Here is a 16,037-nt window from a genome sequence, read left to right as displayed (position 1 = left end):
GAGCTCAGTACTGTTCAGAGTACACTATCTTCCATGGGAGCTCAGTACTGTGCAAAGTACACTCTCTTCCATGGGATCTCAGTACAGTGCAGAGTACACTATATTCCATGGGATCTCAGTACTGTGCAGAGTACACTCTATTCCATGGGATCTCAGTACTGTGCAGAGTACACTCTCTTCCATGGGATCTCAGTACTGTGCAGTGTACACTCTCTTCAGTGGTAGCTCAGTACTGTGCAGAGTACACTCTATTCCCTGGGATCTCAGTACTGTGCAGAGTACACTCTATTCCATGGGCGCTCAGTACTGTGCAGAGTACACTCTCTTCCATGGGATCTCAGTACTGTGCAGAGTACACTCTATTCAATGGGAGCTCAGTACTGTGCAGAGTACACTCTCTTCCATGGTATCTCAGTACTGTGCAGAGTACACTCTATTCCATGGGAGCTCAGTAGTGTGCAGAGTACACTCTCTTCAGTGGTAGCTCAGTACTGTGCAGAGTATACTCTATTCCATGGGATCTCAGTTCTGTGCAGAGTACACTCTATTCCATGGGATCTCAATGCTGTGCAGAGTACACTCTATTCCATGAGATCTCAGTACTCCGCAGAGTACACTCTATTCCATGGAAGCTCAGTACTGTGCAGAGTACACTCTCTTCAGTGGTAGCTCAGTACTGTGCAGAGTACACTCTATTCCATGGGATCTCAGTACTGTGCAGAGTACACTCTCTTCGGTGGTAGCTCAGTACTGTGCAGAGTACACTCTATTCCATGGAATCTCAGTACTGTGCAGAGTACACTCTCTTCAGTGGTAGCTCAGTACTGTGCAGAGTATACTCTATTCCCTGGGATCTCAGTACTGTGCAGAGTACACTCTATTCCACGGGAGCTCAGTGCTGTGAAGAGTACACTCTCTTCCATGGGATCTCAGTACTGTGCAGAGTACACTCTATTCCATGGGATCTCAGTACTGTGCAGAGTACACTCTATTCCATGGGAGCTCAGTACTGTGCAGAGTACACTCTCTTCCATGGGATCTCTGTACTGTGCATAGTACACTCTATTCCATGGGATCTCAGTACTGTGCAGAGTACACTCTCTTCCCTGGGATCTCAGTACTGTGCAGAGTACACTCTCTTCCATGGGATCTCAGTACTGTGCAGAGTACAATCTCTTCCATGGTAGCTCAGTAATGTGCAGAGTGCACTCTCTTCCACGGGATCTCCGTACTGTGCAGAGTACACTCTATTCCATGGGATCTCAGTACTGTGCAGAGTACACTCTCTTCAGTGGTAGCTCAGTACTGTGCAGAGTACACTCTCTTCCATGGGATCTCAGTACTGTGAAGAGTACACTCTATTCCATGGGAGCTCAGTACTGTGCAGAGTACACTCTCTTCCATGGGATCTCAGTACTGTGCAGAGTACACTCTATTCCATGGGATCTCAGTACTGTGCAGAGTACACTCTTTTCCATGGGAGCTCAGTACTCTGCAGAGTACACCCTATTCCATGTGAGCTCAGTACTGTGCAGAGTACACTCTCTTCCATGGAATCTCAGTACTGTGCAGAGTACACTCTATTCCATGGGATCTCAGTACTGTGCAGAGTACACTCTATTCCATGGGAGCTCAGTACTCTGCAGAGTACACTCTATTCCATGGGATCTCAGTACTGTGCAGAGTACACTCTATTCCATGGGAGCTCAGTACTGTGCACAGTACACTCTAGTCCATGGGATCTCAGTACTGTGCAGAGTACACTCTATTCCATGGGAGCTCAGTACTGTGCAGGGTACACTCTATTCCATGAGATCTCAGTACTGTGCAGAGTACACTCTCTCCCCTGGGATCTCAGTACTGTGCAGAGTACACTCTCTTCCATGGGATCACAGTACTGTGCAGAGTGCACTCTCTTCCATGGTAGCTCAGTACTGTGCAGAGTACACTCTCTTCCATGGGATCTCGGTATTGTGCAGAGTACACTATACTCCATGGGATCTCAGTACTGTGCACAGTACACTCTATTCCATGGGATCTCAGTACTGTGCAGAGTACACTCTATTCCATGGGAGCTCAGTACTGTGCAGAGTACACTCTCTTCCATGGGATCTCAGTACTGTGCAGAGTACACTCTATTCCATGGGATCTCAGTACTGTGCAGGGTACACTCTATTCCATGGGATCTCAGTACTGTGCAGAGTACACTCTCTCCCCTGGGATCTCAGTACTGTGCAGAGTACACTCTCTTCCATGGGATCACAGTACTGTGCAGAGTACACTCTATTCCATGGGATCTCAATGCTGTGCAGAGTACACTCTATTCCATGGGATCTCAGTACTGTGCAGAGTACACTCTCTTCCCTGGGATCTCAGTACTGTGCAGAGTACACTCTCTTCCATGGGATCTCAGTACTGTGCAGTGTACACTCTCTTCAGTGGTAGCTCAGTACTGTGCAGAGTACACTCTATTCCATGGGATCTCAGTACTGTGCAGAGTACACTCTATGCCATGGGGTCTCAGTACTGTGCAGAGTACACTCTCTTCAGTGGTAGCTCAGTACTGTGCAAAGTACACTCTCTTCCATGGGATCTCAGTACTGTGCAGAGTACACTCTATTCCATGGGAGCTCAGTACTGTGCAGAGTACACTCTATTCCATGGGATCTCAGTACTGTGCAGAGAACACTCTATTCCATTGGAGCTCAGTACTGTGCAGAGTACACTCTCTTCCATGGAATCTCAGTACTGTGTAGAGTACACTCTATTCCATGGGATCTCAGTACTGTGCAGAGTACACTCTCTTCAGTGGTAGCTCAGTACTGTTCAGAGTACACTCTATTCCATGGGATCACAGTACTGTGCAGAGTACACTTTATTCCATGGGAGCTCAGTACTGTGCAGAGTACACTCTATTCCATGGGATCTCAGTACTGTGCAGAGTACACTCTATTCCATGGGATCTCAGTACTGTGCAGAGTACACTCTCTTCCCTGGGATCTCAGTACTGTGCAGAGTACACTCTCTTCCATGGAATCTCAGTACTGTGCAGAGTACACTCTCTTCCACGGTAGCTCTGTACTGTGCAGAGTACACTCTCTTCCATGGGATCTCAGTACTGTGCAGAGTACACTCTATTCCATGGGATCTGAGTACTGTGCAGAGTACACTCTCTTCCCTGGGATCTCAGTACTGTGCAGAGTACACTCTCTTCGATGGGATCTCAGTACTGTGCAGAGTACACTCTCTTCCATGGTAGCTCAGTACTGTGCAGAGTACACTCTCTTCCATGGGATCTCGGTACTGTGCAGAGTACACTCTATTCCATGGGATCTCAGTACTGTGCAGAGTACACTCTCTTCAGTGGGAGCTCAGTACTGTTCAGAGTACACTATCTTCCATGGGATCTCAGTACTGTGCAGAGTACACTATTCCATGGGAGCTCAGTACTGTGCAAAGTACACTCTCTTCCATGGGATCTCAGTACTGTGCAGAGTACACTATATTCCATGGGATCTCAGTACTGTGCAGAGTACACTCTATTCCATGGGATCTCAGTACTGTGCAGAGTACACTCTCTTCCATGGGATCTCAGTACTGTGCAGTGTACACTCTCTTCAGTGGTAGCTCAGTACTGTGCAGAGTACACTCTATTCCATGGGATCTCAGTACTGTGCAGAGTACACTCTATGCCATGGGGTCTCAGTACTGTGCAGAGTACACTCTCTTCAGTGGTAGCTCAGTACTGTGCAAAGTACACTCTCTTCCATGGGATCTCAGTACTGTGCAGAGTACACTCTATTCCATGGGAGCTCAGTACTGTGCAGAGTACACTCTATTCCATGGGATCTCAGTACTGTGCAGAGAACACTCTATTCCATTGGAGCTCAGTACTGTGCAGAGTACACTCTCTTCCATGGAATCTCAGTACTGTGTAGAGTACACTCTATTCCATGGGATCTCAGTACTGTGCAGAGTACACTCTCTTCAGTGGTAGCTCAGTACTGTTCAGAGTACACTCTATTCCATGGGATCACAGTACTGTGCAGAGTACACTTTATTCCATGGGAGCTCAGTACTGTGCAGAGTACACTCTATTCCATGGGATCTCAGTACTGTGCAGAGTACACTCTATTCCATGGGATCTCAGTACTGTGCAGAGTACACTCTCTTCCCTGGGATCTCAGTACTGTGCAGAGTACACTCTCTTCCATGGAATCTCAGTACTGTGCAGAGTACACTCTCTTCCACGGTAGCTCAGTACTGTGCAGAGTACACTCTATTCCAAGGGAGCTCAGTACTGTGCAGAGTACACTCTCTTCCAAGGGAGCTCAGTACTGTGCAGAGTACACTCTCTTCCACGGAATCTCAGTACTGTGCAGAGTACACTCTCTTCCATGGGATCTCAGTACTGTGCAGAGTACACTCTATTCCATGGGAGCTCAGTACTGTGCAGAGTACACTCTATTCCATGGGATCTCAGTACTGTGCAGAGTATACTCTATTCCATGTGAGCTCAGTACTGTGCAGAGTACACTCTCTTCCATGGGATCACAGTACTGTGCAGAGTACACTCTCTTCCATGGTAGCTCAGTACTGTGCAGAGTACACTCTCTTCCATGGGATCTCGGTACTGTGCAGAGTACACTCTATTCCATGGGAGCTCAGTACTGTGCAGAGTACACTCTCTTCCATGGGATCTCAGTACTGTGCCGAGTACACTCTATTCCATGGGATCTCAGTACTGTGCAGGGTACACTCTATTCCATGGGATCTCAGTACTGTGCAGAGTACACTCTCTCCCCTGGGATCTCAGTACTGTGCAGAGTACACTCTCTTCCATGGGATCACAGTACTGTGCAGAGTACACTCTCTTCCATGGTAGCTCAGTACTGTGCAGAGTAAACTCTCTTCCATGGGATCTCGGTACTGTGCAGAGTACACTCTATTCCATGGGATCTCAGTACTGTGCAGAGTACACTCTCTTCAGTGGTAGCTCAGTACTGTGCAGAGTACACTCTCTTCCATGGGATCTCAGTACTGTGCAGAGTACACTCTATTCCATGAGAGCTCAGTACTGTGCAAAGTACACTCTCTTCCATGGGATCTCAGTACTGTGCAGAGTACACTATACTCCATGGGATCTCAGTACTGTGCACAGTACACTCTATTCCATGGGATCTCAGTACTGTGCAGAGTACACTCTATTCCATGGGAGCTCAGTACTGTGCAGAGTACACTCTCTTCCATGGGATCTCAGTACTGTGCAGAGTACACTCTATTCCATGGGATCTCAGTACTGTGCAGGGTACACTCTATTCCATGGGATCTCAGTACTGTGCAGAGTACACTCTCTCCCCTGGGATCTCAGTACTGTTCAGAGTACACTCTCTTCCATGGGATCACAGTACTGTGCAGAGTGCACTCTCTTCCATGGTAGCTCAGTACTGTGCAGAGTACACTCTCTTCCATGGGATCTCGGTACTGTGCAGAGTACACTCTATTCCATGGGATCTCAGTACTGTGCAGAGTACACTCTCTTCAGTGGTAGCTCAGTACTGTGCAGAGTACACTCTCTTCCATGGGATCTCAGTACTGTGCAGAGTACACTCTATTCCATGAGAGCTCAGTACTGTGCAAAGTACACTCTCTTCCATGGGATCTCAGTACTGTGCAGAGTACACTATACTCCATGGGATCTCAGTACTGTGCACAGTACACTCTATTCCATGGGATCTCAGTACTGTGCAGATTACACTCTATTCCATGGGATCTCAGTACTGTGCAGAGTACACTCGATTCCATGGGAGCTCAGTACTGTGCACAGTACACTCTATTCCATGGGATATCAGTACTGTGCAGAGTACACTCTATTCCATGGGATGTCAGTACTGTGCAGAGTACACTCTCTTCAGTGGTAGCTCAGTACTGTGCAGAGTACACTCTCTTCCATGGGATCTCAGTACTGTGCAGAGTACACTCTATTCCATGAGAGCTCAGTACTGTGCAAAGTACAATCTCTTCCATGGGATCTCAGTACTGTGCAGAGTACACTATACTCCATGGGATCTCAGTACTGTGCACAGTACACTCTATTCCATGGGATCTCAGTACTGTGCAGATTACACTCTATTCCATGGGATCTCAGTACTGTGCAGAGTACACTCGATTCCATGGGAGCTCAGTACTGTGCACAGTACACTCTATTCCATGGGATATCAGTACTGTGCAGAGTACACTCTATTCCATGGGATCTCAGTACTGTGCAGAGTACACTCTCTTCAGTGGTAGCTCAGTACTGTGCAGAGTACTTTCTATTCCATGGGATCTCAGTACTGTGCAGAGTACACTCTATTCCATGGGCGCTCAGTACTGTGCAGAGTACACTCTCTTCCATGGGATCTCAGTACTGTGCAGAGTACACTCTATTTAATGGGAGCTCAGTACTGTGCAGAGTACACTCTATTCCATGGGATCTCAGTACTGTGCAGAGTACACTCTATTCCATGGGAGCTCAGTACTGTGCACAGTACACTCTAGTCCATGGGATCTCAGTACTGTGCAGAGTACACTCTATTCCATGGGAGCTCAGTACTGTGCAGAGTAAACTCTCTTCAGTGGTAGCTCAGTACTGTGCAGAGTATACTCTATTCCATGGGATCTCAATGCTGTGCAGAGTACACTCTATTCCACAGGATCTCAGTACTGTGCAGAGTACACTCTCTTCCATGGGAGCTCAGTACTGTGCAAAGTACACTGTCTTCCATGGGATCTCAGCACTGTGCAGAGTACACTCTATTCCATGGGATCTCAGTACTGTGCAGAGTACACTCTATTCCATGGGCGCTCAGTACTGTGCAGAGTACACTCTCTTCCATGGGATCTCAGTACTGTGCAGAGTACACTCTATTCAATGGGAGCTCAGTACTGTGCAGAGTACACTCTCTTCCATGGGATCTCAGTACTGTGCAGAGTACACTCTATTCCATGGGATCTCAATGCTGTGCAGAGTACACTCTATTCCACAGGATCTCAGTACTGTGCAGAGTACACTCTCTTCCATGGGAGCTCAGTACTGTGCAAAGTACACTGTCTTCCATGGGATCTCAGCACTGTGCAGAGTACACTCTATTCCATGGGATCTCAGTACTGTGCAGAGTACACTCTATTCCATGGGCGCTCAGTACTGTGCAGAGTACACTCTCTTCCATGGGATCTCAGTACTGTGCAGAGTACACTCTATTCCATGGGATCTCAGTACTGTGCAGGGTACACTCTATTCCATGGGATCTCAGTACTGTGCAGAGTACACTCTCTCCCCTGGGATCTCAGTACTGTGCAGAGTACACTCTCTTCCATGGGATCACAGTACTGTGCAGAGTGCACTCTCTTCCATGGTAGCTCAGTACTGTGCAGAGTACACTCTCTTCCATGGGATCTCGGTACTGTGCAGAGTACACTATACTCCATGGGATCTCAGTACTGTGCACAGTACACTCTATTCCATGGGATCTCAGTACTGTGCAGAGTACACTCTATTCCATGGGAGCTCAGTACTGTGCAGAGTACACTCTCTTCCATGGGATCTCAGTACTGTGCAGAGTACACTCTATTCCATGGGATCTCAGTGCTGTGCAGGGTACACTCTATTCCATGGGATCTCAGTACTGTGCAGAGTACACTCTCTCCCCTGGGATCTCAGTACTGTGCAGAGTACACTCTCTTCCATGGGATCACAGTACTGTGCAGAGTACACTCTATTCCATGGGATCTCAATGCTGTGCAGAGTACACTCTATTCCATGGGATCTCAGTACTGTGCAGAGTACACTCTCTTCCCTGGGATCTCAGTACTGTGCAGAGTACACTCTCTTCCATGGAATCTCAGTACTGTGCAGAGTACACTCTCTTCCACGGTAGCTCAGTACTGTGCAGAGTACACTCTATTCCAAGGGAGCTCAGTACTGTGCAGAGTACACTCTCTTCCAAGGGAGCTCAGTACTGTGCAGAGTACACTCTCTTCCACGGAATCTCAGTACTGTGCAGAGTACACTCTCTTCCATGGGATCTCAGTACTGTGCAGAGTACACTCTATTCCATGGGAGCTCAGTACTGTGCAGAGTACACTCTATTCCATGGGATCTCAGTACTGTGCAGAGTATACTCTATTCCATGTGAGCTCAGTACTGTGCAGAGTACACTCTCTTCCATGGGATCACAGTACTGTGCAGAGTACACTCTCTTCCATGGGATCTGAGTACTGTGCAGAGTACACTCTCTTCCCTGGGATCTCAGTACTGTGCAGAGTACACTCTCTTCGATGGGATCTCAGTACTGTGCAGAGTACACTCTCTTCCATGGTAGCTCAGTACTGTGCAGAGTACACTCTCTTCCATGGGATCTCGGTACTGTGCAGAGTACACTCTATTCCATGGGATCTCAGTACTGTGCAGAGTACACTCTCTTCAGTGGGAGCTCAGTACTGTTCAGAGTACACTATCTTCCATGGGAGCTCAGTACTGTGCAAAGTACACTCTCTTCCATGGGATCTCAGTACTGTGCAGAGTACACTATATTCCATGGGATCTCAGTACTGTGCAGAGTACACTCTATTCCATGGGATCTCAGTACTGTGCAGAGTACACTCTCTTCCATGGGATCTCAGTACTGTGCAGTGTACACTCTCTTCAGTGGTAGCTCAGTACTGTGCAGAGTACACTCTATTCCCTGGGATCTCAGTACTGTGCAGAGTACACTCTATTCCATGGGCGCTCAGTACTGTGCAGAGTACACTCTCTTCCATGGGATCTCAGTACTGTGCAGAGTACACTCTATTCAATGGGAGCTCAGTACTGTGCAGAGTACACTCTCTTCCATGGTATCTCAGTACTGTGCAGAGTACACTCTATTCCATGGGAGCTCAGTAGTGTGCAGAGTACACTCTCTTCAGTGGTAGCTCAGTACTGTGCAGAGTATACTCTATTCCATGGGATCTCAGTACTGTGCAGAGTACACTCTATTCCATGGGATCTCAATGCTGTGCAGAGTACACTCTATTCCATGAGATCTCAGTACTCCGCAGAGTACACTCTATTCCATGGAAGCTCAGTACTGTGCAGAGTACACTCTATTCCATGGGATCTCAGTACAGTGCAGAGTACACTCTCTTCAGTGGTAGCTCAGTACTGTGCAGAGTACACTCTATTCCATGGGATCTCAGTACTGTGCAGAGTACACTCTCTTCGGTGGTAGCTCAGTACTGTGCAGAGTACACTCTATTCCATGGAATCTCAGTACTGTGCAGAGTACACTCTCTTCAGTGGTAGCTCAGTACTGTGCAGAGTATACTCTATTCCCTGGGATCTCAGTACTGTGCAGAGTACACTCTATTCCACGGGAGCTCAGTGCTGTGAAGAGTACACTCTCTTCCATGGGATCTCAGTACTGTGCAGAGTACACTCTATTCCATGGGATCTCAGTACTGTGCAGAGTACACTCTCTTCCCTGGGATCTCAGTACTGTGCAGAGTACACTCTCTTCCATGGGATCTCAGTACTGTGTAGAGTACAATCTCTTCCATGGTAGCTCAGTAATGTGCAGAGTGCACTCTCTTCCACGGGATCTCCGTACTGTGCAGAGTACACTCTATTCCATGGGATCTCAGTACTGTGCAGAGTACACTCTCTTCAGTGGTAGCTCAGTACTGTGCAGAGTACACTCTCTTCCATGGGATCTCAGTACTGTGAAGAGTACACTCTATTCCATGGGAGCTCAGTACTGTGCAGAGTACACTCTCTTCCATGGGATCTCAGTACTGTGCAGAGTACACTCTATTCCATGGGATCTCAGTACTGTGCAGAGTACACTCTTTTCCATGGGAGCTCAGTACTCTGCAGAGTACACCCTATTCCATGTGAGCTCAGTACTGTGCAGAGTACACTCTCTTCCATGGAATCTCAGTACTGTGCAGAGTACACTCTATTCCATGGGATCTCAGTACTGTGCAGAGTACACTCTATTCCATGGGAGCTCAGTACTCTGCAGAGTACACTCTATTCCATGGGATCTCAGTACTGTGCAGAGTACACTCTATTCCATGGGAGCTCAGTACTGTGCACAGTACACTCTAGTCCATGGGATCTCAGTACTGTGCAGAGTACACCCTATTCCATGGGAGCTCAGTACTGTGCAGGGTACACTCTATTCCATGGGATCTCAGTACTGTGCAGAGTACACTCTCTCCCCTGGGATCTCAGTACTGTGCAGAGTACACTCTCTTCCATGGGATCACAGTACTGTGCAGAGTGCACTCTCTTCCATGGTAGCTCAGTACTGTGCAGAGTACACTCTCTTCCATGGGATCTCGGTACTGTGCAGAGTACACTATACTCCATGGGATCTCAGTACTGTGCACAGTACACTCTATTCCATGGGATCTCAGTACTGTGCAGAGTACACTCTATTCCATGGGAGCTCAGTACTGTGCAGAGTACACTCTCTTCCATGGGATCTCAGTACTGTGCAGAGTACACTCTATTCCATGGGATCTCAGTACTGTGCAGGGTACACTCTATTCCATGGGATCTCAGTACTGTGCAGAGTACACTCTCTCCCCTGGGATCTCAGTACTGTGCAGAGTACACTCTCTTCCATGGGATCACAGTACTGTGCAGAGTACACTCTATTCCATGGGATCTCAATGCTGTGCAGAGTACACTCTATTCCATGGGATCTCAGTACTGTGCAGAGTACACTCTCTTCCCTGGGATCTCAGTACTGTGCAGAGTACACTCTCTTCCATGGAATCTCAGTACTGTGCAGAGTACACTCTCTTCCACGGTAGCTCAGTACTGTGCAGAGTACACTCTATTCCAAGGGAGCTCAGTACTGTGCAGAGTACACTCTCTTCCAAGGGAGCTCAGTACTGTGCAGAGTACACTCTCTTCCACGGAATCTCAGTACTGTGCAGAGTACACTCTCTTCCATGGGATCTCAGTACTGTGCAGAGTACACTCTATTCCATGGGAGCTCAGTACTGTGCAGAGTACACTCTATTCCATGGGATCTCAGTACTGTGCAGAGTATACTCTATTCCATGTGAGCTCAGTACTGTGCAGAGTACACTCTCTTCCATGGGATCACAGTACTGTGCAGAGTACACTCTCTTCCATGGGATCTGAGTACTGTGCAGAGTACACTCTCTTCCCTGGGATCTCAGTACTGTGCAGAGTACACTCTCTTCGATGGGATCTCAGTACTGTGCAGAGTACACTCTCTTCCATGGTAGCTCAGTACTGTGCAGAGTACACTCTCTTCCATGGGATCTCGGTACTGTGCAGAGTACACTCTATTCCATGGGATCTCAGTACTGTGCAGAGTACACTCTCTTCAGTGAGAGCTCAGTACTGTTCAGAGTACACTATCTTCCATGGGAGCTCAGTACTGTGCAAAGTACACTCTCTTCCATGGGATCTCAGTACTGTGCAGAGTACACTATATTCCATGGGATCTCAGTACTGTGCAGAGTACACTCTATTCCATGGGATCTCAGTACTGTGCAGAGTACACTCTCTTCCATGGGATCTCAGTACTGTGCAGTGTACACTCTCTTCAGTGGTAGCTCAGTACTGTGCAGAGTATACTCTATTCCCTGGGATCTCAGTACTGTGCAGAGTACACTCTATTCCACGGGAGCTCAGTGCTGTGCAGAGTACACTCTCTTCCATGGGATCTCAGTACTGTGCAGAGTACACTCTATTCCATGGGATCTCAGTACTGTGCAGAGTATACTCTATTCCATGGGAGCTCAGTACTGTGCAGAGTACACTCTCTTCCATGGGATCTCTGTACTGTGCATAGTACACTCTATTCCATGGGATCTCAGTACTGTGCAGAGTACACTCTCTTCCCTGGGATCTCAGTACTGTGCAGAGTACACTCTCTTCCATGGGATCTCAGTACTGTGCAGAGTACAATCTCTTCCATGGTAGCTCAGTAATGTGCAGAGTGCACTCTCTTCCACGGGATCTCCGTACTGTGCAGAGTACACTCTATTCCATGGGATCTCAGTACTGTGCAGAGTACACTCTCTTCAGTGGTAGCTCAGTACTGTGCAGAGTACACTCTCTTCCATGGGATCTCAGTACTGTGAAGAGTACACTCTATTCCATGGGAGCTCAGTACTGTGCAGAGTACACTCTCTTCCATGGGATCTCAGTACTGTGCAGAGTACACTCTATTCCATGGGATCTCAGTACTGTGCAGAGTACACTCTTTTCCATGGGAGCTCAGTACTCTGCAGAGTACACCCTATTCCATGTGAGCTCAGTACTGTGCAGAGTACACTCTCTTCCATGGAATCTCAGTACTGTGCAGAGTACACTCTATTCCATGGGATCTCAGTACTGTGCAGAGTACACTCTATTCCATGGGAGCTCAGTACTCTGCAGAGTACACTCTATTCCATGGGATCTCAGTACTGTGCAGAGTACACTCTATTCCATGGGAGCTCAGTACTGTGCACAGTACACTCTAGTCCATGGGATCTCAGTACTGTGCAGAGTACACTCTATTCCATGGGAGCTCAGTACTGTGCAGAGTACACTCTCTTCAGTGGTAGCTCAGTACTGTGCAAAGTACACTCTGCTAAGTACTGTGCAGAATAAACTCTATTCCATGGGATCTCAGTACTGTGCAGAGTACACTCTATTCCATGGGATCTCAGTACTGTGCAGAGTACACTCGATTCCATGGGAGCTCAGTACTGTGCACAGTACACTCTATTCCATGGGATATCAGTACTGTGCAGAGTACACTCTATTCCATGGGATCTCAGTACTGTGCAGAGTACACTCTCTTCAGTGGTAGCTCAGTACTGTGCAGAGTACACTCTATTCCCTGGGATCTCAGTACTGTGCAGAGTACAATCTATTCCATGGGCGCTCAGTACTGTGCAGAGTACACTCTCTTCCATGGGATCTCAGTACTGTGCAGAGTACACTCTATTCAATGGGAGCTCAGTACTGTGCAGAGTACACTCTCTTCCATGGGATCTCAGTACTGTGCAGAGTACACTCTATTCCATGGGAGCTCAGTACTGTGCAGAGTACACTCTCTTCAGTGGTAGCTCAGTACTGTGCAGAGTATACTCTATTCCATGGGATCTCAGTACTGTGCAGAGTACACTCTATTCCATGGGATCTCAGTACTGTGCAGAGTACACTCTATTCCATAGGATCTCAGTACTGTGCAGAGTACACTCTATTCCATGGGATCTCAGTACTGTGCAGAGTACACTCTCTTCCATGGGAGCTCAGTACTGTGCAAAGTACACTGTCTTCCATGGGATCTCAGTACTGTGCAGAGTACACTCTATTCCATGGGATCTCAGTACTGTGCAGAGTACACTCTATTCCATGGGCGCTCAGTACTGTGCAGAGTACACTCTCTTCCATGGGATCTCAGTACTGTGCAGAGTACACTCTATTCAATGGGAGCTCAGTACTGTGCAGAGTACGCTCTCTTCTATGGGATCTCAGTACTGTGCAGAGTACACTCTATTCCATGGGATCTCAGTACTGTGCAGAGTACACTCTCTTCAGTGGTAGCTCAGTACTGTGCAAAGTACACTCTCTTCCATGGGATCTCAGTACTGTGCAAAGTACACTCTATTCCATGGGAGCTCAGTACTGTGCAGAGTACACTCTCTTCCATGGGATCTCAGTACTGTGCAGAGTACACTCTATTCCATGGGAGCTCAGTACTCTGCAGAGTACACTCTATTCCATGGGAGCTCAGTACTCTGCAGAGTACACTCTATTCCATGGGAGCTCAGTACTCTGCAGAGTACACTCTATTCCATGGGAGCTCAGTACTGTGCAGAGTACACTCTCTTTCATGGAATCTCAGTACTGTGTAGAGTACACTCTATTCCATGGGATCTCAGTACTGTGCAGAATACACTCTCTTCAGTGGAAGCTCAGTACTGTGCAGAGTACACTCTATTCCATGGGATCTCAGTACTGTGCAGAGTACACTCTATTCCATGGGAGCTCTGTACTGTGCAGAGTACACTCTCTTCCATGGGATCTCAGTACTGTGCAGAGTACACTCTATTCCATGGGATCTGAGTACTGTGCAGAGTACACTCTCTTCCCTGGGATCTCAGTACTGTGCAGAGTACACTCTCTTCCATGGTAGCTCAGTACTGTGCAGAGTACACTCTCTTCCATGGTAGCTCAGTACTGTGCAGAGTACACTCTCTTCCATGGGATCTCGGTACTGTGCAGAGTACACTCTATTCCATGGGATCTCAGTACTGTGCAGAGTACACTCTCTTCAGTGGGAGCTCAGTACTGTTCAGAGTACACTATCTTCCATGGGATCTCAGTACTGTGCAGAGTACACTATTCCATGGGAGCTCAGTACTGTGCAAAGTACACTCTCTTCCATGGGATCTCAGTACTGTGCAGAGTACACTATATTCCATGGGATCTCAGTACTGTGCAGAGTACACTCTCTTCCATGGGATCTCAGTACTGTGCAGTGTACACTCTCTTCAGTGGTAGCTCAGTACTGTGCAGAGTACACTCTATTCCATGGGATCTCAGTACTGTGCAGAGTACACTCTATGCCATGGGGTCTCAGTACTGTGCAGAGTACACTCTCTTCAGTGGTAGCTCAGTACTGTGCAAAGTACACTCTCTTCCATGGGATCTCAGTACTGTGCAGAGTACACTCTATTCCATGGGAGCTCAGTACTGTGCAGAGTACACTCTATTCCATGGGATCTCAGTACTGTGCAGAGAACACTCTATTCCATTGGAGCTCAGTACTGTGCAGAGTACACTCTCTTCCATGGAATCTCAGTACTGTGTAGAGTACACTCTATTCCATGAGATCTCAGTACTGTGCAGAGTACACTCTCTTCAGTGGTAGCTCAGTACTGTTCAGAGTACACTCTATTCCATGGGATCACAGTACTGTGCAGAGTACACTTTATTCCATGGGAGCTCAGTACTGTGCAGAGTACACTCTATTCCATGGGATCTCAGTACTGTGCAGAGTACACTCTATTCCATGGGATCTCAGTACTGTGCAGAGTACACTCTCTTCCCTGGGATCTCAGTACTGTGCAGAGTACACTCTCTTCCATGGAATCTCAGTACTGTGCAGAGTACACTCTCTTCCACGGTAGCTCTGTACTGTGCAGAGTACACTCTCTTCCATGGGATCTCAGTACTGTGCAGAGTACACTCTATTCCATGGGATCTGAGTCCTGTGCAGAGTACACTCTCTTCCCTGGGATCTCAGTACTGTGCAGAGTACACTCTCTTCGATGGGATCTCAGTACTGTGCAGAGTACACTCTCTTCCATGGTAGCTCAGTACTGTGCAGAGTACACTCTCTTCCATGGGATCTCGGTACTGTGCAGAGTACACTCTATTCCATGGGATCTCAGTACTGTGCAGAGTACACTCTCTTCAGTGGGAGCTCAGTACTGTTCAGAGTACACTATCTTCCATGGGATCTCAGTACTGTGCAGAGTACACTATTCCATGGGAGCTCAGTACTGTGCAAAGTACACTCTCTTCCATGGGATCTCAGTACTGTGCAGAGTACACTATATTCCATGGGATCTCAGTACTGTGCAGAGTACACTCTATTCCATGGGATCTCAGTACTGTGCAGAGTACACTCTCTTCCATGGGATCTCAGTACTGTGCAGTGTACACTCTCTTCAGTGGTAGCTCAGTACTGTGCAGAGTACACTCTATTCCATGGGATCTCAGTACTGTGCAGAGTACACTCTATGCCATGGGGTCTCAGTACTGTGCAGAGTACACTCTCTTCAGTGGTAGCTCAGTACTGTGCAAAGTACACTCTCTTCCATGGGATCTCAGTACTGTGCAGAGTACACTCTATTCCATGGGAGCTCAGTACTGTGCAGAGTACACTCTATTCCATGGGATCTCAGTACTGTGCAGAGAACACTCTATTCCATTGGAGCTCAGTACTGTGCAGAGTACACTCTCTTCC

The sequence above is a fragment of the Ambystoma mexicanum genome, chromosome 4q (genome assembly GCF_040938575.1).
Source record: "Ambystoma mexicanum isolate Mex_15411 chromosome 4q, UKY_AmexF1_1, whole genome shotgun sequence".
Lineage (NCBI taxonomy): Eukaryota > Metazoa > Chordata > Amphibia > Caudata > Ambystomatidae > Ambystoma > Ambystoma mexicanum.
This window is presented reverse-complemented; position numbering follows the sequence as displayed.